Raw genomic sequence first — 24,267 nt, forward strand, 5'->3', positions numbered from 1 at the left:
TGGTCCTCCGGCGAGGTGTTCAGGGGGACTATTGGAGGTAGTAACAACCTGCTTCTGGCACTAGTGGACAATTTAATGTATATTACCGCCAGAAGCAAGGTATTGTCACTGCAAAACTAGCTATCTTCAATGATCCACTGCTCAGGATTACTCATAAATTTATCAGAAAATTTATAAAATCAGGTAAAAAGTACAAATCCGGCTTCATATGTCGGCAAACCGGCCTTTTTGCCGGATTAACCGGCCACCGGCTTTGCAAGTGAAAAACCGGTCAGGTCGGCCAAAAATCGATCACTTGGCAACCCTAATGAATAATTGACGGCGCGCTGCTGGGATTTTACTTGCATTCTGTATTTCTGTTTGCAAGTTTCTTGCATTTCGCGTTTTTGATGCAATTGCAGTATAAAAGTCTCGTGATTTTCATTCCATACATACATTCTTTGGGCGTGTCGACAAAAACGAACCGGTGCTGTATTTGCTAACAGTACAAACATAGGCCCTTTTCATGTGCTAGGCGAGCAACATGGAACCGTTAGGTTAGAGTGACTATATACAGAGTGGCGACATGTCATTCCAAATGTATGCAATTCGAATTTTCTTTCTCTTTCCTGTATACGCGTTGGATAGGTCGTCTGCTCGATTGGAATGACATTGACAGATAATAATTAACTTTAATGTAGTTTCAAACTGCTTCACTTGCGTCCTTCTTGCGTGCGATGCCGCCTGAGGGTTATCACTTTATCGGAGAGTTGGTCACACAACCTAACAAAACAGTACCAAACACTGCGTTCTGCGTTACGTTACGTACCGTTACCGAACACCAAACACACGCACACATCCTGGTCAAAATCGCCGATTCTTGCTTCCTTCGTTCATCGCCGTCTCGTCGGATCGGGTGTCATTCAGTCGTCTTCGTGAGCTCATTGAATTCGGTCGGTTTTCAATTAACGGTTTGTGGTGTACGATTGCGAACAGTTTTCTTTGTGAGTATTGCGGTGCTATTAGGATTGCATTTTGCAATCAAAATTTGATTTCAAAATACAACTTCGTTCTTAATACGGTAACGGTTTATTGCCTTCTGCAAAAAGGTAGAATTAAGTTGATGTGTTTTGAATGGTTAGAATTCGATAAAGCTAACTCTGTTAGCTCGATGAACTTGGTTGCCAGGGTCAGGTAGAAAAACGTACCTAAATTCTAATTGCTAAATTAGGACATCCTAGTAGCCGTAGTAGGCCGCCGCGAGGCCTGTCACCTATTTTTCGCCTATCGCAACCGTTCGTGCTCAGTCGGTCACTGAAAATGCCATTTACCGATAGTGATTTGCTGCAATCGGAAGGGTTCACTGGAAAATTGCTTCGAGAAAATTGAATTTAGTGCTGAAAAATTCAGGTGTGTTCTGTCGCGGCTCGCGAGTATTGGTATGCAGGCAGCAGTAGACATGCTGTGCGGTCCGGTGGTCGTGTACAATATACGGGATTGCACACATAGCGAGCGGATCGGCTTGATTCACTGTGCGTCAGCGAGAATTATTACGACGACGTGTTAGTTGGTTGGGGAATGAATGAACCAGTGTTTGTGTCGTTCTATACTTGCTAGCGTAACGAGTAACGAAAGGAAGGCGAGTGTTGAATGCATATAAAAAAAACAAATAAGTGCTGTGGAAAAATAAATAACCGATAGAAAGAAAGCAGAAAAGGACACTCACTGTTAAGAATGGAAAACGAGAAAAATAATGCTGTGTTGTCAGTGGGCAAAATTGGAACAGTTAAACAATATTGGGAGTTACGGGTTTCTGTTTGTTAATCAAGTGATTAGGTTGCTTGCTTTATTATTTTATTTATTTTCTTTTTACAGTGTTGGTGAATATGTTCATTTGGTGAAGTAGTAATAGATTTAATACAAATACTGATGTTCCGGAAGAAAACCAATTAGAATTTTTTTGGCAAAAATACTGATTATAAACTAGGTACCTACCTGCCGGGAAAGAAAATATTGGATGTTTAGGAATTTACGTAAACGTGCTTTGAGTAACACCAACACAATTGCACAGTGTATGCCACCGATAGCTATCGGTGTAGTTGGATAAACTAAGGAGGATCATCAAATCAGCTGAACCGGATTAGGTAACTGCCAAAGCTTGAATATTATGTATAATGCCACTCACAAATTACAGTTTGAAATGTATCAAAGATTGTTCTATTGAATTTAATGCCGTATTTTCTAATTTTGAAAATTGATTTTTGAGCTGATGACATAAAAATAACGGGAGAAGTGCCCCAACGTTTCGTTTGAAAGTTATAAGCAACACGATTGACACGCTTTTCTCCGGAACCTCTGAACCGGTTTCAACGATCTTAATACCACATGAAAGCTTTGGCTATCAATAAATTTTCTACGAAGTTTTATTGAAAGCAAATAAGTTGTTTAAAAGCTATGATTAAAACGTGTTTTGATAAGATAATATTTATTACCGGTTTCTCAGAGATGGTCGAACCGATTCATGCGCTATTAGTCTTATTTTAAAAGTAATTTAGGCGCCATAGATTGAATTGAATTTTTGACTGGACGTTAAATTTGAAAGTTATGAGCAATCGTATACAATTGTGTAACAAAAACTTAACATGGTTATTAACCAATATAATTTATCTAGCTCCAATTATTTTAGTTTGAAACGGTAGTTTTTGACACTGCGAATATATCTACAAACTTTCGTAAGAATTGGTTTTCAAGGTCAAAAGTTATTCAATGAAAATTAATGAAATGTGCATTTATGTTGTATTTGGGGTGCGTACCCCTTTCTGCGGTGGAGTGTTCCCTTGTAAACAAACTGAGTGAGCGTTCTTTTCTGTATACTGGTCCATTATCAATCGTTTATTAAACTAAACACACATACACGCCCGCGCTAACACAGTTGCGGTTGTCAGTTACCCTTAACAGTCATGACAGAGCGATCGTAATTGTACGATCAAAGGTCACCCGCCTTGGCTAATGGGAACTGACAGATGGCTTGATTGATGGCTGGATTTAATTGCAATTCGACGCAAAAGCATAGGCCGCATTGATTGAAGCAAGTCATAGCGCAAAAAAATCAGACAACAGTAAAATGTTACACACTTACTGACCGTACTCAACGATTTATGTCTGTTTTTGTGTTGCACTACGCTTCAACATCAGTGCCAACGGATTATAACTGTCTTCGATGCTTCTTTAAAAAACTGGTATGGTAGCATGGAAAGTCCTATTTCTTGCCAGGCATTATGGCGACATGCGATCGATATGACCTCCATAAAGAGCCACACGTGATGGTAGCAGCGTACCCACGGGAACGTACTAGCTCGAGGAAATAGTGGAACAACGGACTTTTTTGCATGGTAATGCATGTCCAGTAAAATGAGGAACTTTCTCAAAGTGATAATATAAATTTCATATTTTTGCTAGAACGTTGCTCATTCGACATGCTACGGCTGATTTTATGCTCCACTTCAAGTGTGTACAACGGTTCGCAATCACAGGAAAATCCGGTAAAAGAAAACCTCTACTAAAAACCAACCTCGTTCGGAGTTTTATGACCCAGCAGGGATGAATAATGTACTTGCTCGGACAGAAAAAAAAAGAAACATTTGGTCTTGCTCAGACCGGAACAAAAATTCAACATCTGCCGCGTCCGACGACCGACCGGCTCGAAGGAAAATGATGCTACTCCTAACAAACAAAAAAATAAATCACCTAGGTATCTACGGGTGAGAAACAAAAAACCGAAAAATAATTCATTTCCTGCCAAAGCGAGCCAATTTAAGTGATGCAGTATTACCCCCGTACGTCTGCTCGGTGTTTGCTGGATCTGACTGGCTGGATGGCCGCTCGAATCCGATATCACAAAGAAATTGCGGACTGTGCCGCGGGCCAATCGGACAAAACCGGTATCCATCACGCGCTGGCTGTTTTTCTACTTACTTTCCTCTGTGGTCGCCAATACATACATATTCAACAGGACAAACAGCCAAAAGATCAAGAAGATGACTTTCGCGGATACCTGGTTGTTGCGGTCGAATGATCAGCAAGCAGCCGGCAGCTGACATGCCGCAGTCGCAGTCGACGATGAGTCATCGTCGTACTTACCTGCCCGACCAGTGCAGCGTGATCATCAAACAAGCTCGCTACGACGCGACGGTGGAACATTCGAAACCCGAGCAAAGGACAAAGAGCAGCTACTGCCATGGTGCTACTATACTGCTGCTGTTACTGCTGAAGTTCCTTTCGCTTTTTGTTCTGTGCTGTTGTTTACGTTCGACGATACGTGAAGTTTTGTGCTTGGCTAATGGTCAGCAGCGGTTTCAGGTATCGGTAGAGGGAGGTTGGTTTAACCCTCTCCATCCATTTGAAATAGTTATTAACAAGCAATTCGTAAAGCAAAACTCTCTAGGTCATATAAAAATGTTTCTACTTCGTTCTGGGATAGAAATAGGACCATATTTAAATACCCTAAAAATTTAATTGGCTGATTTTAGTTCCGGAAGTCATGGATCGCCTGTGCTACCATGGGATGAAGAGGGTTCCTGTTGCCATATAACGGAACTGCAAAGAAAAAAATCAGTGGTGTATTAGGATTACTCAAATAATCTAGGTCCAATATGACGGAACTGGCCAGTTCTGGACCGAGAAATAATTTTTGTGTTCTAGATAGATAATACAAGTTTCCGACGACAGATGGGTTTCCGGTAATATCTGAGCGAACAAAATCTTAGGCAAGACGAACAACATTTAGAATGCCCCTCATCTAGTTGAGTGAGAACACTTTGACTGTTTTTAACTTCGAATTTAAAAAAGCTTCTGTCGCCGTCTTGCTATCAGAACATTCCATGTCTCAATATTCGGAAACACGCCTGGACGCACGCAAATGGGGACTCTAGCTCTCTGATTGACGGTCGACACTTTTCGAATGTCATAGATGTACGATCTTTTTGGGGAACAAATATCGACTCTGACCACTATCTCGTCGTGTGTAAGATTCGCGCAAGGTTCTCGAACGCGGCGAATGCTCCCACTGAGAATATGCTACGTTTCAACGTCCAGCGATTGACGGTAGATGGCGTACTAGGCAGCCTGATAAGTACCTGAAAAATGAAACACGGAGATGTGTTTTTACCAAAGTCGGTTTTATTTTTCAACATACTCTCCTTTTAAATGGATACAGCGAGTCCAACGATTTTCTAACTTTTTGATACCGTCCGAAAAGTACTTGATCGGAAGGTCTCCAAAATACGCTTCAGTTTCAGCTTTGAGCTCCTCATTTGAGTAAAAACGCTTACCGGTGAGCCATCTCTTCAGGTTAGGAAACAAGTAATAGTCGCTGGGGGCCAGGTCTGGTGAATACGGTGGCTAAGGAACCAATTCGAAACCGCTTTCATGCAATTTTGCTTGTGCAACTAAGCATGAATGAACAGGCGCATTGTCGTGATGATGAAGCGGTTTTTTCTTCTTCAAATGCGGTCGCTCGGCGATTTCGATTTTCAATTGGGCCAATAATGATGAATAGTATGCTCCGGTTATGGTTTTACCTTTTTCAAGATAGTCCACGAATATTATGCCATGTGCATTCCAAAATACGGAGGCCATAACCTTTCCGGCCCATTGTTGCGTTTTTGGACGCTTTGGAGCACTTTGGCCCGGGAAAACCCACTGTTTTGCCTGTTGCGTTGACTGAATCGTTGCGTTGACTGAATGAATCGGCGCAAAAACTCGGTCGGCTTACGCGAAAATAATGCTATAAATTCTGCTAGGAAGTCGTCACACGAATTCGTTTTTGGTCCACTGTAAGCAAACGCGGGACCCATCGCGCGCAGAGCTTCTTCATGCCCAAAACTGAATGCACGATATTGCCCACGCGTTCCAATGACATGCCTATAGCATTAGATATCTCTCTCAATTTCACTTTGGGATCATTCAACATCATATCATGGATTTTTTCGACGTTTTCTGGTGTAGTAACTCTTTTGGGTGCCCAGATCGTTCAGCATCAACTGTGCTCGTACGACCACTACGAAACTCGGTAAACCACTTATGAATCGTTCCAATCGACGGTGCAGAGTCCGAGTAATACTTACCCAGCTTGGCCTTGGTCTCGGATATCGTTTTCTTGCGTAGATAGTAGTGTTTGATCAGAACTCGAAACTCAGACTTTTCCATATTAAAAAAAACTCGGAGGTTAGTCGATTCTCAGTGCTGTAACTTGAAAATGCGTAAACATAAATGGCTGAAGTTTTGACAGGCGTCATTTGATGGATCAAGTTCGACAAAAATGGTTCACATTAGTGAATACTAATGCCATCTCTTAGAATTTTCAGGTACTTATCAGACTGCCTAGTAGCAGTGGAATACACCGGAAAATTTGATCTGTGATTCGTTTTTGGATACCGAAATACCGGTTTTGGAAATGCAAAACACCGGTATTTCCGGTATTTCCTAATATTTTGGTATTTTCTAATCTCCTCCTTCCTAATTAGAACTAAGTTTGATAGAAGATTGTACAACTTGTAAAAAACCAATTTGGTGTTAAGGCTGACGATATTCCTCGACTACTAGCAATGAAGAGAGTTGAACTGTTGGTCAAATAATTATAGCTCTTGAACCCGTTTAAGGCACAGTAGAACATATTTGCTGTAAAAATCCTTCATTGCATGAGTCAGACGTTGCGTTTCAATTTATTTTTGAACAACTTGATATTTAAAAGCCACCAAATTATTCGAAGATCTCAAATAACGAATTTAGGAAACAAGATCAGGGCCCGGCAACGTCGCTTACAGTAGTAAATTGTCACTCAATAATGAAGTAATGAAGCATCAGTTTCAACTGAAGCAGCGTCACTTCGTCAATGAATCGGTTTTCTCTTTATGATGACGACTGGTTTTAAAGTTTCATTTGTATTTTTCTATCAAATATTCAGTAGAAGGCCAGAAACTTTGAATGCAATTGAATTTGAGTAACATTTCCTACAATTTAGCGCATATTCTAATTAATCTTCTCAACATCGACAAATCGTGCCTGACTGTCAGTCGTCGTCATTTGAAACAGTGACAAACTTCAGCAGAAGCTTGCTTGAAAGTTCTATTTAACAAATGAAACAAGTCGCTCGATTTATGAAGCAAGGTAAGAGAAAGTCTGCTTTATTTGTTTGTTACGACGATGCCGGGCCCAGATCAGAATACGGGGATCTTTGCGCTTTTTGAGCATGTTTGCCATCAAAGGATCTGCCAGAATAGAATATGGAATATATTTCGAGTCTTTCGAGCGATGCATTGATTAAACAAGCAGATGAAATCTCTAAGTCACTATCTGCTAATAATGTGATTGATAATAGAGAAGAGAATTTATCTGTGACCGACGATAAAACGGATGACGCAATGCAAGGGTTCCGGTTTGGGGATGGACGAAAAATTTATGGAAAGACTGTAGGCGACCGGGGCATTTATTAGGCTAGAAACTACAATAGCAGGACTTTTGAAATAGTTAAAAGGGTTTCCTTATTATAAATTTGAAGCAATGAAATTTCTGATGCACTTAGAGCCATTCGTTAGACTTCGATGAAAGCGGAAGTTTTTTCAATGGTTGGAAGAGGTGGCATCAAAATCCGTTCTAGCAGGGAAAATAAATCGCTAAGCGTATTCTATCTGCCTAAATTCTACATTGCTGAGCAACAATACTGCAGCTAAAGTTTGAAAATAAAGTCATTTATTGAAAAACATCAACTTTCCTATTGATTTCGAAGAATCTGCCATTACCGGTATTTTACCGGTATTACCGGTATTTTATACGCCAATACCGAAATACCGGTTTTCATCAAAAGCGCCCAATACCGACAGAACTAGAACAGAGAGAGGTGAGGAATTCTCGCTGAAACGGGGCCACTACTGACACGAGGTCTTCAAATATCGGAACTTTTACGCTTAATTGGTTGAAAATGGTTAAAAAATAAGAATTACACTCTTGATACTTCGAAATAGTGGACCCCTCGTTCGCCAAAAGGCCTAACAGTTTCAAAAAAAGTTGAATTTTGAGCAAATCAGGAGATCTATATTATGTGATATTTCTTAAATTGTCCATGAAACAACTAACAAATGGGCCGGTTCTGTAAAGAAGAAGAACAGGGCTTTCAAATGGAGTGAAAATTTTTTTGGGGGGCATCTTGGATTTGGTCGCCATATTGGATTTTATCAAAAAATCGCCGTTTTCACCATGAGGCCCCAACCGATTTTCATTTTAAGACCACTATTGGAAAGCTAAGAAAAAATGCTATAAAAACATTCATCAGGTTAAGTATGCAATGGTATTAACTAAATGAAGCAGTTAAATTTCTGTAGCAAGATTTGCCATTATATAAGCGTTGGAAACCTTTACAAAACCGTGTCGTTTGTAGTTTTTTTTAAAGAAAACTTTGAAAATATCAATAATTATATGAAAATTGTGAACCTTGCTACAAAAAACTGCTTCTTTTATTCAGTTAATGCCATTGCACACCTAATTTTCTGCATGTTTCTTATAGCATTTTTTCTCAGCTTTCCATGGTGGTTTAAAATGAAAATCGGTCGGGAGGCTCATGGTGAAAACGGCCATTTTTTTTATAAAATCCAATATTGCGGCCAAATCCAAGATGGCTGCCAAAAAAATTTTCACTCCGTTTGAAAGTCCTGTTCTCCTTCTTTACAGAACCGGGCCATTTGTTAGTTATCTCATGGCAAATTTATGAAATATCACATAATATAGATCTCAAGGTTTGCTCAAAATTCAACTATTTTTGTAACTGTTAGGCCCCTTGGCGAACGAGGGGTCCACTATTTCGAGGTATCAAATGTGTAATTCTTATCTGAAGACCTCGTGTCAGTAGTGGCCCCGTTCCAGCGAGAATTACTCCAGGTATAGAGAGACCAGCTGCGGAAAAAGAACCGATCACCCTATTATTTTAAAAAAAACTCGAGTGTAAAAAGTATCGAGGCATTACATTGCTCAAAAGTATAATATAAGATGCTTTCTCGTGGTGGTATCCGTTTGTTGTATGATATTTTACGCCGCCTTAGTGGTGCCAGCCCAAGTAACAATTTGGGTTTTATTACACTCTGGCATTTAAGACCAAATTTGGTCATGAAAACCGCCATAAGAGTACAATAAAACTCTCATTGTTGCTTGGGAGGATGAATACAAAGACAGAGTGGGTCTGCTACTGGTTGACCGTACATAACAGTTTAAGCGATGGGCTGAACATTTTGAGCAACTCTTCCGAGTTTCAAACGTCAGAGACCAACAAAACCAGCAACGTATGATGCCTACTATTCGTCGAATCCATCGCGTGAACTCGGAGGCGCCATCGCTGGATGAGATTGTAGCAGTCATCAAGAGTATGAAATCCAATAGAGCTCCAGGGATAGTCTGTATTTCAGCCGAGGTACTCAAAGCTGACCCATCTTTGTCACCCCACATGATGCATCAGCTTTTCAGCAATATATGGGAAACCGCAGCTTTTCCGGTGGACTGGATGGAGGGCATATTGGTCAAAGTCCCTAAGAAAGGAGACCTAACTGAATGCGGTAACTGGCGTGGCATCATGTTGCTCTGTATTACTTTCAAAGTACTTTGTAAGGTAATCCTCAACCGAATCCAGGAGAAGATTGACGCTATTCTTCGGCGGCAGCAAGCTGGATTCAGTGCTGACCGATCGTGTATAGACCATATCGCAAACGCTCCGCATTATATTGGAACTGATCACCGAATTCCAGGACTCTCTTCTGCTGGTGTTCGTTGACTTCGAAAAGGCGTTCTACTGTCTCAATCACGAAAACATCTGGAACGCACTTAGGCGTAAACGAGTGCCAGATAAGCTAGTCCATCTCATCGAGGCTCAGTACGAGGCGTTCTTGTGCAAGGTTTTGCACGACGGTGTCTTGTCCGACCCCATAAGGATTACTGCTGGCGTGAGACAGGGCTGCATTTTATCACCGCTTCTGTTGTTCATCGTTATGGATGAGATATTAGTTGGAGCAATTGACAGTAGACCAAACCGAGAATTGCCTTGGAATCCTCTAACGATGGAGCAGCTAAATGACCTCGACCTAGCTGACGACATTGTCTTGCTCGCACAACGCCGAAACGTTATGCAGAGCAAGTTAGACGACCTCTCCGAGAGCTCCCAGGCAGCAGGTCTCGCAGTCAATGTAGCACATAATTTGATCAATGATACATTTTCGAATCTACAGGGGAAGAAGAAACGGGGACAGTGCGTCTCAGCGGAGACAACGCAAAAACTACAACTGGATATCCAATGAGAAAATCCATCAACGATGCTATCAACGGCGGATAGCAACAGAAATTCGTTAACGTAGATGAAAGTGGATCGGTCACACCTTAAGGAAAGAGAAGGGGAAGAGAAGCACTCGACTGGAATCCGCAAGGACCGCGTAGAAGAGGCAGATCAATGTAATAGATTCACTTTTATCGCAAAGCAGAACCACTAGACACAGGGCAAATGTCCAATCAACAAAACCACAAGATGATCCTTGACGTAACAACATGCATATATTAACGAACTTACTCCTGCCTTTCTTCCTTAATTAGTGATGTCGTTTGGTTGGCTGTCTTGCAGAGTTTGGTAGTGTGACGCACGGGGTGCCTAGTGACGACAACAGGGTTGTGATTCGATCCGTATGCTTTCGGTAACATTGCCAGGGATGTAGTACGTCCCAATTACTTATTGCTAGATTTAACATTCACATTATTTAATTTACGATTCATGACATTTATATATTTTTAACTAATAAATTTTTCAAACGCAACATCAAGAGGATCATGGTGACGCAGTTTAGCCAACGTCATCTAGGCTGTATACGAGAACCTGTCCTGGCGACAGGTAAAAGCCATGGCGGGTAACCGTCAACGGATGACGGTTCTACGGATAACGTAACCAGTTGAAGTCCCGTAGTTTGCAAATTCGCGCAAAACTCTACAGAACACTAATCCTTCCGGTGGCCCTGTACGGACATGAATCATGGACGCTGAAGTAAGCTGACCGACGAGTCCTTAAGCTTTATGAGCGTAAAATTCTGCGATCAATAATTGGTGCCAAATGGAAAACGGAGTGTAGTGCAGACGCATGAACCACGACTGGATCAAGTATACAAATATGCTGTTATAGTGAAGGTAGCACAATGTGGCAGGTTGCGATGGGCTGGCGCTGTCGAGGACGACGCACGATCAGCTGGTGTTCGAGAGGATTGGAGAACGGCAGCTCAGGACCGACTGTACTGGAGGACCATAACTCGTTCGGCGCAGGGTCGATAACGGACCGTCACCAATAAAACAAAAACTACAGAAAAGCTACGGATTGTCATGTTGGTACGTCGCCAGTCAGTCAGTCAATCAGAGCCATCATTCTGCCTTTTTTAGAAATGAATACTAGCCTCGTCTAGAGGCCTCGTGGTCTGCAAAGCAGAATACCGCACAAAGTGAATGTGTGTGTGTTTCTTCCTTTCTATTTGGACGTAGGACTACGTCTTGTATGTGTTCCTTACTACTTTTGCATTACCAATCTCGTTCCTAGAGCCAGGTAGTGGAACAAGTTTTAATTTACCCTTGGACGAGAAGCTTCATTCGCACCTCAAGCAAGTACCACTCTTATAAATTACCCTGGCTAGAGTTTTCATTGTTAGTAAAATGCAGAATGCAGTAGGAAGGATGTGGTGCGGCCTGAGAATAACCCCATGCTAAAGTCACTTAACATCGAATGATCTGATTCTACTAAGATTCGAACCCACGACTACTCGCTTATCAAAGCAGACTCGGTAACCTTGCGGCTACAGGGCCCCCAAAAAAGAACTTTCGAATAAAGCAGATTAATTTTGCTTTTTTGTCATTAGCTTATTAATAAAAAAGTCTGAGGAATACGATAGTTTTGAAATTTTTGAGTTCAAATTGTACTCATTGAGAGAAAAATACAAATATAGTGCAGCACAGAATACCGACGATAGAGTGAAGGCAATTACAGCAGCGATAGACGAAGGTGATAAATCCAAAAATTATGTTGTTTGCAAGGGTATTCTGTACGAGGGTGATGGTGAGTCCAGACGAGTATTCGTTCCGGAACCCATGGAAGCAGAGATAATTCGACTAGCTCATGAACGAGGACATTTCGGTGTAAGAAAGACGAAGGAGAGGATCGACACTGATTACTTCATACCAGGATTGGAAGGAAAGATCAAGCGTTGCATTTCGACGTGTGTCGCTTGAATCGTCAGTGGAAAGAAAATGGGTAAGCCTGAAGGAGAGTTACATCCAATACCAAAAGGGGATATCCCATTAGACACCTTTCATGTCGATCATCGATGTCGATCATCATGCCGTCAACCAGAAAGACGTACAATTATATCTTGACAGTAATTGATGCCTTTACCAAACTCGTGTGGCTTTTTCCAACAAAATCGACGATTGCAGAAGAAGTCGTTAAAAAGTTACGTATCATCACTGATACGTTTCATAACCCGAGGAGGATCGTTTGTGATCGAGGGGCTTCTTTCACTTCAGGACTGTTCACCAAATTTTGCGAGGACGAGAATATCGAATTACACAAGATTGCAACGGGGGTTCCGCGCGGTAATGGACAAGTAGAGCGAGTTCACCGCATTATCATTCCGATGATCACCAAGATGTCCGTCGAAAAGCCTGAAGAGTTCAAGCAAGATGGTGTCGTTCAAAAATGCTTGAACAATAGCTGGCAGAGGGCGATTGGAATGACACCTTTCCAGTTATTAACGGGAGTAAAGATGCGCACTAAAGGAGACCAAATTCTGTACGACATGTTAAAGAGAGAACTACAGCAAAACTACGAGGAGAAGAGAAATGATTTGAATCAAGCAGCACAGAAGAGTATCCCGAAAATACAACAGGAGAATAAAAAGCAGTACAATCTACGTAGGAAGCCGGTCGAGCAGTATCAAGTCGGAGATCTAGTGGCAATACCGAAAACTCAATTTGGTATTGGTCAGAAAGTGAAGCAGAAGTTCTTCGGACCATACGAAATGACAAGTGTTCTTCCCAACGAAGGTGCAGAAAGTCAACGACGAAGCTGAGGGACCTAAGAAGACATCATCTGCAGGTGATTGTATCAAGCCGTGGTCACTTCCGAGTCGGAAGTAGTGTCAGGAAAGGGTCAGGAAATCGTGTGGGACGATTGGCTGTCCCCCCGGCGCAGCCTACGAGAAAGTTCAGTTCGATTTAAGATGTCATACGAAGTGCTTTGCTTTTACGAGTGTTATAAGCATTTTACAAATAAAATTACCTTTTTAATTATTCTCGCAACTCTAAACCTTTCCTTCTTACATGTATACATGAAGAATCGAATTATTACATGCATGGATACATGCTACTAACACTACAAAGAGACTTAAGTAGTCCTGCGGCACCTATGCGGTCGTGTCTCGTACACAACCCCTCTAATTTTTTGCATTGACAATCTTGCTCCTAGAAGTAGGTAGTGGGACAAGTTACAATTTGCACCTAAACAAAAGGTTTCTTTCCATTCCATTCCATAGCTAGAGCACGTCGAGGCTCTTTTAGTGCAGAATTCCGCGTATTTGTTAAACCAGTTTTGTTTTACATTTTTTTGAATGACTATGCTTACTACTGTGAAACAAAACCAAGCAAAGCCATGGGTATAAATTTCCTTAAGCACTTGATCCTTCTTTATCGACAGACTTCGTAGTCGGTTATTAGAGTACAGGACAATTACAGGGCTAGTGCAACGATCCTGCTGACTTTATAATAGCACCGCTCAGCCGAGATTCGAACATACGACGACTGACTTGTGAGGCCAGTATCCCGTAGTAGTAGTATCCAGTAGTAGTACCCCGAAGCTAACTGGATGGTTACTCAGTAATGTAATTGACCCCGTGTTGCTGCCTTGTGGGACTCCATACATAATTCATACATAAACTAAAATAAAGCACAGTCATTATTTTTACTTAAATTTCACAGCGTGTGAGGTAAAATGTAAACTAGTGAAAAGAGAAGTAAGCGAATCCTTAATTATCTCAATTTGGCTATTTCTTTTGGTTGATTTGAGAGCCTATCAAGAATCAATATGAATAAATGTAAGTATATGTGCAACTTATAATTCATGATTCTACTGATAATTATTTAGTAATTTCATTAATATATTCAAATGCCCCTTTCCACCAGCACCTAACCACGCGCATTTTCGAGCTTTTTGAATCAAGTATGAAGAAGACAACCAGCCGGCATCGACGGTACCGTATTAGGAGCGTTAATGGCGAGACCTGTCTGACGAAGGCGTACAAAGTTCACGAAATGTGCAAAACCTTCGGCTGAGGTGTGTGTTAACAGCCACTGCCGTCTGGCAGTTGTTGTCCCTACTAGGTTCATTGAACCGCCGGATCTTACCGTACCACCTTGGTCGGTGATTCTATCGCTCGTGCTGTGTGCTCCGTAATTCATCATTCAAGGATGATCAATCATCCAAACTCCGCACTTCAAAGAAGTGCATTCAATCGTGAAGAAAATCTTTATATATTGGTGCATCAAAACTAAATTTTTCTGCTTCACAGAAAAAGAAACCCGATCACTTTTCGAGGCTGCTTTCACGAAAACCGGTCGTCGTTCGAGACGGACGACACAAGAAAAGTGCAGCATTCAAAAACCCGGCTTTGGGGGCGTCAAACCGGAGGAAATTTAGTCCAGTTTGCCCACACACAGACCGGCAGGCAGCGTGGCTGGACTCTTGCTTTAATGACATGCTTCGTGACTTTCTCCCCTGAAGATCCGTTTCAGATCACGAGATGACGCCTGCTGGTTGTTTGTGCAGCCTGCAATGTTGTTACCAACTCAGGAAGAGACTGACACAGAGCAAGCAAGCAGACGTAGTACTGCTCGAATATATAGAACTCATAAGTTGAAACGCATGGTTCATTCCAGCTAATCAATGGGGCAAACAATTTCCGAGAAACTTCTCGCGTTAACAATTCAACAAATGATAAGCTGAAGTAGAGCTTCCTCGTTGAATCAACAACACAGCAAGTAAATCTCACGACCTAGTAGGAAATACTAGCCTTTGTAGCATATATATCGGCGCTTCCTCACCGGGCAAATAAAGCAATTGTAATCTTTGATGTAAATCCGAGACCCCATGAGGCAGGGGGCAAGTGCGACGCATAATTACGCCCAACTCACAAGATATTGTGTGGCATTGGCTCGGCCAAGGTATCTTCGTCGCTGTGCGCTCATCAACGAGTGCACAGCTTTTCAAAACGAAAAAAAAATGGAATTGTTTGCTACTGCACGCGATGATAAAGATCATGCAAAATGCTAATAAGTTTTGTATAGAACTCTACTGTCGCACTGCCGGGCTGACACCCGAGGGTAATTTACCGGCACATCTGGGAACGTTCATATGCCTTGGGCCCGACGCAAAACAGTTTCCATGTGCGAGTTCTATTAGTGCCTAGGCGATTATTGCATCCATGTTGTGATTTAAGTAGTTTAGCATTCATTCGGATTGTCGAGTGCACACTGCTGCCCGTTTTCTCGAGCTGGAGGAGCGAGCTGGTGATGATTGCGTTGTTGAGGTTGGTGTGTCAATTGAACGACACTTTGACTTAGTAATTATAAGTGTACAAAACGCGTTTGGCTTTCGCATGAGTCAGCAGTTATTTACTGCACTGCGCGGTACATTCCTCGAGAGGTGATTAGTTGCTCTCGAAATGCACGGAGCATTGACTTACGTAAGCCTGCGGGTAATTATACCTGCAATTTTTTTTTCGTTTTGCACGGCTGTTAGACTGTTCTGTTAACAAAACCTTGACGGTTGCAATCGTTTGTGCGGTGATGGTAGCGAAAAGGGGGAGAATTAAAGCATAAAATTTTAAGAATTATGATGCCTCATAATTGTTGTTGCACCTTGCTGAAATATTTAGAGCCATAAACACCGTTCATCGATACAGGCAGGGATTTCAATTTTTTTCTCCGTAAAATAATTAATGTTGTGCTAAGACGTCTCTGTAATTGGAAGTAGTACTGGAAGATCTTGCCTAATTAGGAATGCTGTTTGCAAAGAGAACGAACCAGAAATATGCGTTTCTTTGCTAGAAATATCCATTTCGTTGCAGGTAAAACAATTCGGCATTCGTCTCCATTGCATTCTTGCAACTTCACTTGTATAAAAAACTAAAAATAATACATTCCTTAACTGCTGAAATGTTATGTAAAAATTGTCGACTTTAAAATATTCAAAAAACGAATATGTTCAATGGTTATACGAACCTTTACCTTCATATTCAACATTTTTTCCTCGAAAAATATGACCCTTGTTTGTAACCAAAACCAGACCCCTGCCCGGTCGCCATATTGTGGTAAGAATTGCAACTCGCTCACTAGTCACTACACACTTTGCACAAAGCTAAAACTAATATATGTACTTTTAATTAGGCTCCGTAGCCGCCAGGTTTCCGAGTCTCCTTTGACAAGTGGGTGATCGTGGGCTCGAGTCTTAATAGAACCAGGCCATTCCATGTCTGGTGACTTTCTCTCTTAGTTCAACTAGCTGATTGCTCGATCTTACTGGGGTTCGCTTTGTCTCTCAACCGCTTGTGCATCTGTTATTGTAACGAAAACTCTCATAATGCAAGAAACAAAACCATTTTTCTTCATTTGAATGTGTCTTCTTCCCTTGTCAGCTCCCCGTGTTGCCCGTCAGTCGCTTGCAAATCTATCTTTTTGTCGGTAAAGCGCCTCAAACCTTTATTTACGTGTTCGTATCTTCCAGTTGTCAATGGCCATCCTATTCCCCTCGTCCAGAAACCTTCTCTTGCATCCAGCAACTTGTCAACTGCTGCCGGTTCAAATTAAAAAGATACGTTCCTTTTACCCTAATTATTTTATGTCAAAGAACATGCGTGCCAAGTTTGATACAGAACCGTCTAGACGTTCCGGAGTTATAGCCAATTATGAATTAATATAAATGCAGCGATTTGCTCTCCGAAAATTCCTATAACGGAAGAGAAACGAAGTTTTTTTTCGATATGACGCTTCTCGGTGACCCCCCCCCCTCTTATCCACCCTCCATAACCCACTCACGCCTACTTGTCTCCCAGTCATCTAAATGCAAGAGACACGCAATCCCTTTTACCGATTTGCACCTCTTCTCCTTGTTAGGGACCACCCCCTTTTGTCAACCTCCTAGTACTGATTCCCTTATATCTATGAATAGATGTGCCAAGTTTGGTGGAGAAGGGTCAATGCGTTCTGGAGTTATGGCATAGTTATGGAGTTATGAACATACATACAATCATACAAAAATACTCACATTCACACTTATATTGCTCACAACACGGTGTCATTGCTGGCCGCTCCGTGACTACAAATCTTCTAGATTTCAATTGTAATTGTATTACCGAAATTGAACGTAAGGCACAAGTGGATGTGATCTATACTGATTTCAAAGCGGCCTTCGAGCGCATCAATCATCGAATACTGCTTGACAAAGTCTTACGCCTGGGTGCTTCGCCACAATTTGTCACCTGGCTACGCTCATATTTGTGCAATAGAGTCCTGCAAGTGAAACTTGAGTTTAAGTTATCGTCGCCGTTTAAAATAAATCTGGAGTACCTCAAGGCAGTAACGTGGGTCCACTTTTGTTTATTATATTCTTCAACGACGTTGCCTCTGCTCTAGGAACTGGGTGCAGACTGGTATATGCTGATGATTTTAAAATTTACTTGATCATTCGTTGCATCGAGGATTGTCGTCGTCTTCAGACACTTTTGGACACATTTGTGAATTGGTGTAAATTAAACTACTTGACTATCAGCACTGCTAATTGTAAGGTAATGACACTCCATCGTATTAAATCGCCGATCGTATTCGATTATAGAATTGATGATCAGAAATTAAAAAGAGTCGATTGCGTTAACGATTTTGGTGTCACATTAGACCCGAAAATGGCGTTTGACCGGCGTCGTGCGGTGATAATTTCAAAAGCAACCCGTCAGCTGGGATTTATCGCCAAAATTGGACGAGATTTCAATGATCCGCATTGTTTTAAAGCACTCTATTGCGCGTTAGTCCGCCCGTTTTTTGAAAACGCTTGTCTAATTTGGACACCGCGCCAGCTCTATACCTTCGAATTGAACGAGTGCTGAGAAAGTTTATACGATTGGCTATACGGAATCTGCGTTGGCGTGATCCAGATAACTTACCTCCATATCCTGACCGCTGCCGTTTACTTTGTCTCGATACACTTGAGTTGGGGTATAAGGTGCAACATGCGTTGTTCGTGGCTAAACTACTGGATGACGAGATTGACTGCCCAAAGTTGCTGTCACTTCTAAATTTCCGCGCATCTCAAAGGACTCTGAGACCGACGTCACTGCCGACTAACCGATTTCATCGCACTGAATTTGGCCGCAATGAAGCAGTGGCATCGTGTATAATAACTTTCAACCAAGTAGAGGAACATTTTGAATTCGGTGAACCGTTGAATAAGTTCAAGCGTTTGGTGACAATACAATTATCGTAGATTATTATTAGTGTTTTGTAATGAGATTAATAGTAGTTCATTTAGACTTTAAGTCAGATGAGCTATAAAACAATAAAACAATAAAATAATGAAACAATTATATATATATACTAGCTTGTTGTCCGATCTTACTTGGGGTCCCGTTTGTCTCTCAGTCACTTGTACATCCGTTATTGTAACGAAAATTGTCATAATGCAAGAAACAAAACTCTTTTTCTTCATTTGAATGTATTTACTCCCTTTGACAGTTCCCCTCCTGAAGTCTCCCAGCGACTTGTAGATTTGTCTTTTTCTCGGTAATCCCTCTGAATCGACACAAAGCCTTTTTTACGTTTTTGACCTTCCCCCTTGTCAATGGTCAAATACAGCCACTTGTCACTTTTTCATGTCAAGAAACATGTGTTATGGCGGAACATACATTCATACTCACGTTCCTCGTCTCCCCCTCCTCCTGTCGGCTCCTTCCCAGTTAGCTCCCCTTTCTGTCACGTAGCTAATTATGCAACGATTTGCTCTATGAAAATTCCTGTAACGAAAACGAAACAAAGATTTTCTTTTCCATATATCCCTCGGTGGAACCCCCATCTTTTTTCTCAGTCACTTGCACAACTGCAATCGGTCTAAAAGTAAGAGAAACGCCACCCTTTTTACTTATTTGGACCTCTCCCTTGTTAGGGAGCCCCCTCTTTTGTCAACCCCCCGTGTTGATTCCCCTATGTCAAGAATCATGCGTTCTTCACCAAATTTGGTGGAGAACGGTATAGGCATTTCATAGTTGTTATGGTCTACCACCCCTTTTAGCGACCCCCCTTTTTATCGACCTCCCAGTGGTGATTCTCTCATGTCAAGGAATATGTATGACAAGTTTGGTGGAGAACGGTCAAGGCGTTCTGGAGTTATGGCAGAACATATTCACGCTCACTTTGATAAGGTTTGTTCGCCACAAAATCTGGACACCTCAATTTTGCAATAAAACAAATTTGCTAAAAGTTTAATCCATGAAACAATTTTATATCATTTATGTGTGTATCGCTAATAATTCTCAAACAAATTAACATTATTTATTTGGTCTGCATGAAAAATTGGCGAACTTTGGAGTTTACCCTTGCCATTAGGGTCAGTGCAGACCTGTTGGCAACCAATTTAGCTGCGTTTGTCCAAGATTTTCGAAATTTATCCATAGTTGTTGCTTGTTGTTTGTGCTGGGACAGCTCTCTCTTCACCAAAGCCCAATACCGTTCGATGGGGCGTAAATCTGGACAGTTAGGTGGATTCGCCTCCTTCGGTACAATATGGACTCCATTAGCATCATACCATTCCAAACCATCTTTGGCGTAGTGACAGGATGCCAAACCAGGCCAAACGCGAGGCTACATCATGGTTGTGTAGGATATTTCCTTGTTAACCGTTCCCGTAATGATGTAACTTTTGCTTTGCTTGCTCGACATACTTGATATTTTTGGAGAACTTGGCTTTCTTCTTTGTCCTAAAACGCTCTGCAACGCCATTCCGTTTCATGGCAGTGTAAAAAGACATACCAGGAAGCTGTTTAAAGTCTTCTAGGACATACGTTTCATCGTCCATTATAACGCATGGAAACTTCGTTAAATATTCGCGATAAAGCTTACGAGCGCGTGTTTTGGCCGTCGTATTTGGCTTATCATTACGGTTTGGCACAGTCCTCACCTTGAAAGACTTCATGCCTTGTCGTTGCTTAGAAGTGTGCACGAATGTTGGCGACATTTTTATTTTGCGAGAATGGTACGTACAGAAAGATCCTTATGGTTGTTCCTTAGATCCGTTTTTGTTCCACTTCTCTTCTTCCTAGCTATTGTCAAGCGAGTATCGAACGATTTTAAAACACTGTGAACAGTGCTGGGAGGAAATCCAAGCTTTTTGGCAAGTTTTCTTAACGAAAGATCCGGATTTTCATTGCGACCGCACACAATTGCTTTTCGCACCTGCTCTTCTTTCGACGCCATTTTACGCTGAGCTCTTGTAATATAAGCAAGTGTTATATTTTCAGAAAGAACAGACATACGTCTACCACTCTGCAAAATATTTGACTCATTGTTAATGTATTTCCAAGGCTGTGTGTGTTTAGGGGTGTCCAAATTTTGTCGCGAACAAGCCTTATATACAGAAGAAGAAGATAGATGTACTGGTCAAAGGAACGCAATGGGTCCTCACCAGGAATGCCTATAATATTAGATAATACTGGCGTGCGAAACGGGGTGGGTAAAGTAGAGCAAGCTGTGTAAGAATGGTAAACCCAAATTCCCACCATCGTGTCAAAATATAATGACTAAAGAAATTTAGTGCAGGTTATACAGCAAATACCCGCGGCGATATCACAATAGATCAACGATACTTGTCGCAGTGATGAGTCCATTCAAGAAAAAAATATCTGCAACCTAAACTACAGCTGGTGCGAGCAACTCAAGAACACTGTCATCCCGGGCAGGATTCGTTGTAGGTCCGAATAAGAATGGACCCGTTAAAAATTCGTAGTACATGTCACTAGCGTAGAAAAAACCCCCAGTGCGTCAGTCTATTTTAAACAACAGAGTGTGCATCATTCATTGTTTTATACCCAAATGCTGTCTATTGAATATTTTATATGTAAGGTTTTATACTATATTTTTATGTTTCAGTATATTTTAACTGGCGTTGATACCTGATATTTAACTTAAGCGCTCTCTATAAACATACGAAAGCTTATAGCAGCGAAAGGGAGTGTGCATTCTGCCAACAGAGATGACTAATTTGTGGTTGTCTTACTGGTTTGTTTTTCCTCAGTTTGAACTCTACAACAGCACAGTGGGAAAAGCAGCAACAGCAAAAATAAATCACGTGTGCGCGAGAGTTTTCCAGTAGGGCGTATAAGTGCGTAGTAATCAGAGGTTACTTTTGTAATCATTTACGTTTTACCTACGCACTGATGAGGTACGGATCTATTATCAAAATGCGAAGGGACTAAGGACAAAATCGATGACTTGTTCCTAGCTTCAATCGACTGTGGCTATGACGTCATCGCTTTACCGACCATGAAGCCTTTAGCCGGGGCTGGTTATAAGAATGATACTTGCTCGAGGGGCGAATGAAGCCTCTTGTCCAAGGACAAATTATAACTAGTCTCTGTACTACCTGGCTCTAGAGCTAGATTGGTTGAAAAGTAGTAAGAAGCGTAGAGGGAAAAAGGGGTGAAAACACACCGACACTTTAAGCACGGATAATAAGCAGTTTGCTCACTCTATAGCGATACAGCAATAATAACGAAATGCGGAACAACACCTGCATAAGATCACAATAGATCAAAACGCTAGTTGTAGTGATAATATCCACACAAAGAAAAAAAATGACGTCATTATTTCTACAGAATCCGGCCTGAATGACTCTATCAACTCTGTGCAACTATTTGACTCCGCTTTCGATAGACCAACCCCGTGTTCAAAAAATAATAATCCGATTTCCATGGTTACCGCAGTGACCAGTCATTTCTTAATAGCTTTAAGCTTAGGTGGAGTCTTAATTGCAATCGCGTAACGTATGTCTGCTCACCCATCGACATGCGCGACAGCTCAACGGTTGAGCAGGTATGTGTTATAGAAATAATTCGTGTAAAGAAACTTTCGTTTTACACTGCATATTTGCCACCGGACAAAAGTCGTGATGTTGCAGCTTTCGAACAACACATTTCATGTGTATGTATATCTGTATGTATGTATGTCGTGACTACAATTATGCACACTTGCATTGGTCAATCAACGACGGCTGGATCACTCGCTACAATACTAGTTTGTTCACACCACGTAGCAGTATTCTTATCGATGGAATGGATTTTTTGAACCTCCGCCAATACAATCTAATACACAATCAGCTTGACAGAATGCTTAAGCTGATCTTCACAAACTCAGACTCAGAGAATGTCAACGATTGCATCGCACCGCTGCTTCGAGTTGACCCCCATCACTCCCCTCTAGTTGTTTCGATATCTTTTTCTGCTGATGCAACTACTAGAAATATTAGCACCAGTACTGAACGGAGTCTCAACTTCCGGAAAATTGATTTTAATGCACTGATCCAATACTACGCAAGTTGTTGAACAAGCTGTTACTGGCCTACCTGTTAACATATTTAACTTAAACACGTTCGAGATTACTGAACCCATGGTCCTGATTGGAATTAAGAAAATGAAGAATTCCTTATCACCTGGTTTTGACGGGATTCCTGCGGCTGTTTATCGACGATGCGCCACATCGCGTGCCTGCCCACTTAACGCGATATCCAATAGCTTTCTTTCGAACAGCGTAATTTCTCCAAAATCTGAACACAATTACTAATATTCCCCGTGTTCAAAAAAAAAGGTGATAAAGGAAATGTTCGCAGTTGTCGTGGAAGTACCATAGCATCGAAGTTATTCGATGTAATTGTTTCGCACATCTCTGCAGACTAACATAGATGTATGCCTGGCCGTTCAGTCACTACGAATTTATTAGATTTTACATTTACTTGTTTTGTACATATTGCATCGAGACCTCAGGTTCACGTGGTTTATACTGACCTCAAAGCAGACTTTGACAGAATAGATCATCTCATACTTTTGCAAAAACTACGTCTTCTCTGACTACGGACCTCTGATAGCTCGCTTGAGTGGCTCAGTTCATATCTTAGCGATAGACCACTACGTGTAAAAATGGATGCATGTATTTCATCGCCATTTGGTTAGCTAAGTGGAGTACCGCAGGGGAGCAAGTAGGGATTTATTTCAACGATGTTGCATCATTGCACGATAGTGGCAGTTCACGCTGACGATCTAAAACTGTATTCTGTGGTGAGATGTTACGAAGATTGCTATGATTTACAAAGCTGTAATAGATGATTAGAAAAATTTCCAATCGATTGATGTCAATATCTCTAGAATCTATTCAGGTTCACGACTGAGTTACAAGTGTTGAAAACGTAATCACATTTCGTTACATGTTCCCTTTTTTGTTCTTTTAAACTGTACTCCAATGTATAAATCAGAAATGTAGCCCTACGTCAAAAAATTCTTGATTCGCGTTTAAGTTGTCCTGCAGGAATGTTATTTCAAAACAATTTCTATAAGCAAACAAAAGGAGCACCCTTGGGAAAACCCTCTAAATATTTCCAGTAAAGAGGCGAACCAACCGCAGGCCCAGGCGTTCTCAAGTTATTGCAAATTTAAAATCTAAAAATTATGTATTATCTATTACGGTCATTCTACTCGAAGTGTCACAGACACGTTTTCACAGAGCCAGCCTTCACGGATTTGTTTTATTCAAAACCCATCATATTTGCCAGATGTCTTACACATGAATTACTCGTTATCACAAAGTGTTCGGCGCTGATTCCGAGATACAGCGTTCTTAAGTAAGCAACCCGCAATTCTCATGTAAAACCTAGGCACACTATTTTGCTACTTGAGCATATAAATATCGATATTTGGATATTGGATTTGGATATTGGATGTACATCATACTCTATACTATTTTCAAAACAACGACTATACTCTGTTGCACAGTTGTTCGCTAGCGCAATTCCTGCAGGCATCGTTTGCTATCTCTGATTACGCAAAGCCAATGTCGTTTAAAAATCACGAAGCACGGACGCGTAGAAACAGAAACAGCGTTTCGCGTAACTTCGACTTCATTTCGTCCATCCAAGTCCAAGTCAGT

The 24,267-nt window shown here is 41.4% G+C and overlaps 1 protein-coding gene across 5 annotated transcripts in view; it reads left to right on the plus strand.

Annotated features, from left to right (window-relative positions):
• Positions 1–921: 921 nt before the first annotated feature.
• Positions 922–24,267, plus strand: part of LOC128743878 (DENN domain-containing protein Crag) — a 117,493-nt gene continuing 94,147 nt past the window's right edge. For 3 of the 5 annotated variants that reach the window (XR_008412329.1, XM_053840564.1, XM_053840567.1), the window contains exons 1-2: positions 922–983; positions 1,855–2,123. The gene's annotated coding sequence lies outside the window, so the exon portion shown is untranslated. Of the gene's footprint in view, positions 1,174–1,854; positions 2,124–24,267 lie in introns of all 5 variants that reach the window. The other 2 variants (XM_053840565.1, XM_053840566.1) reach the window with 2 other exon arrangements.

The sequence above is a fragment of the Sabethes cyaneus genome, chromosome 3 (assembly GCF_943734655.1).
Source record: "Sabethes cyaneus chromosome 3, idSabCyanKW18_F2, whole genome shotgun sequence".
Taxonomy (NCBI): Eukaryota; Metazoa; Arthropoda; class Insecta; order Diptera; family Culicidae; genus Sabethes; species Sabethes cyaneus.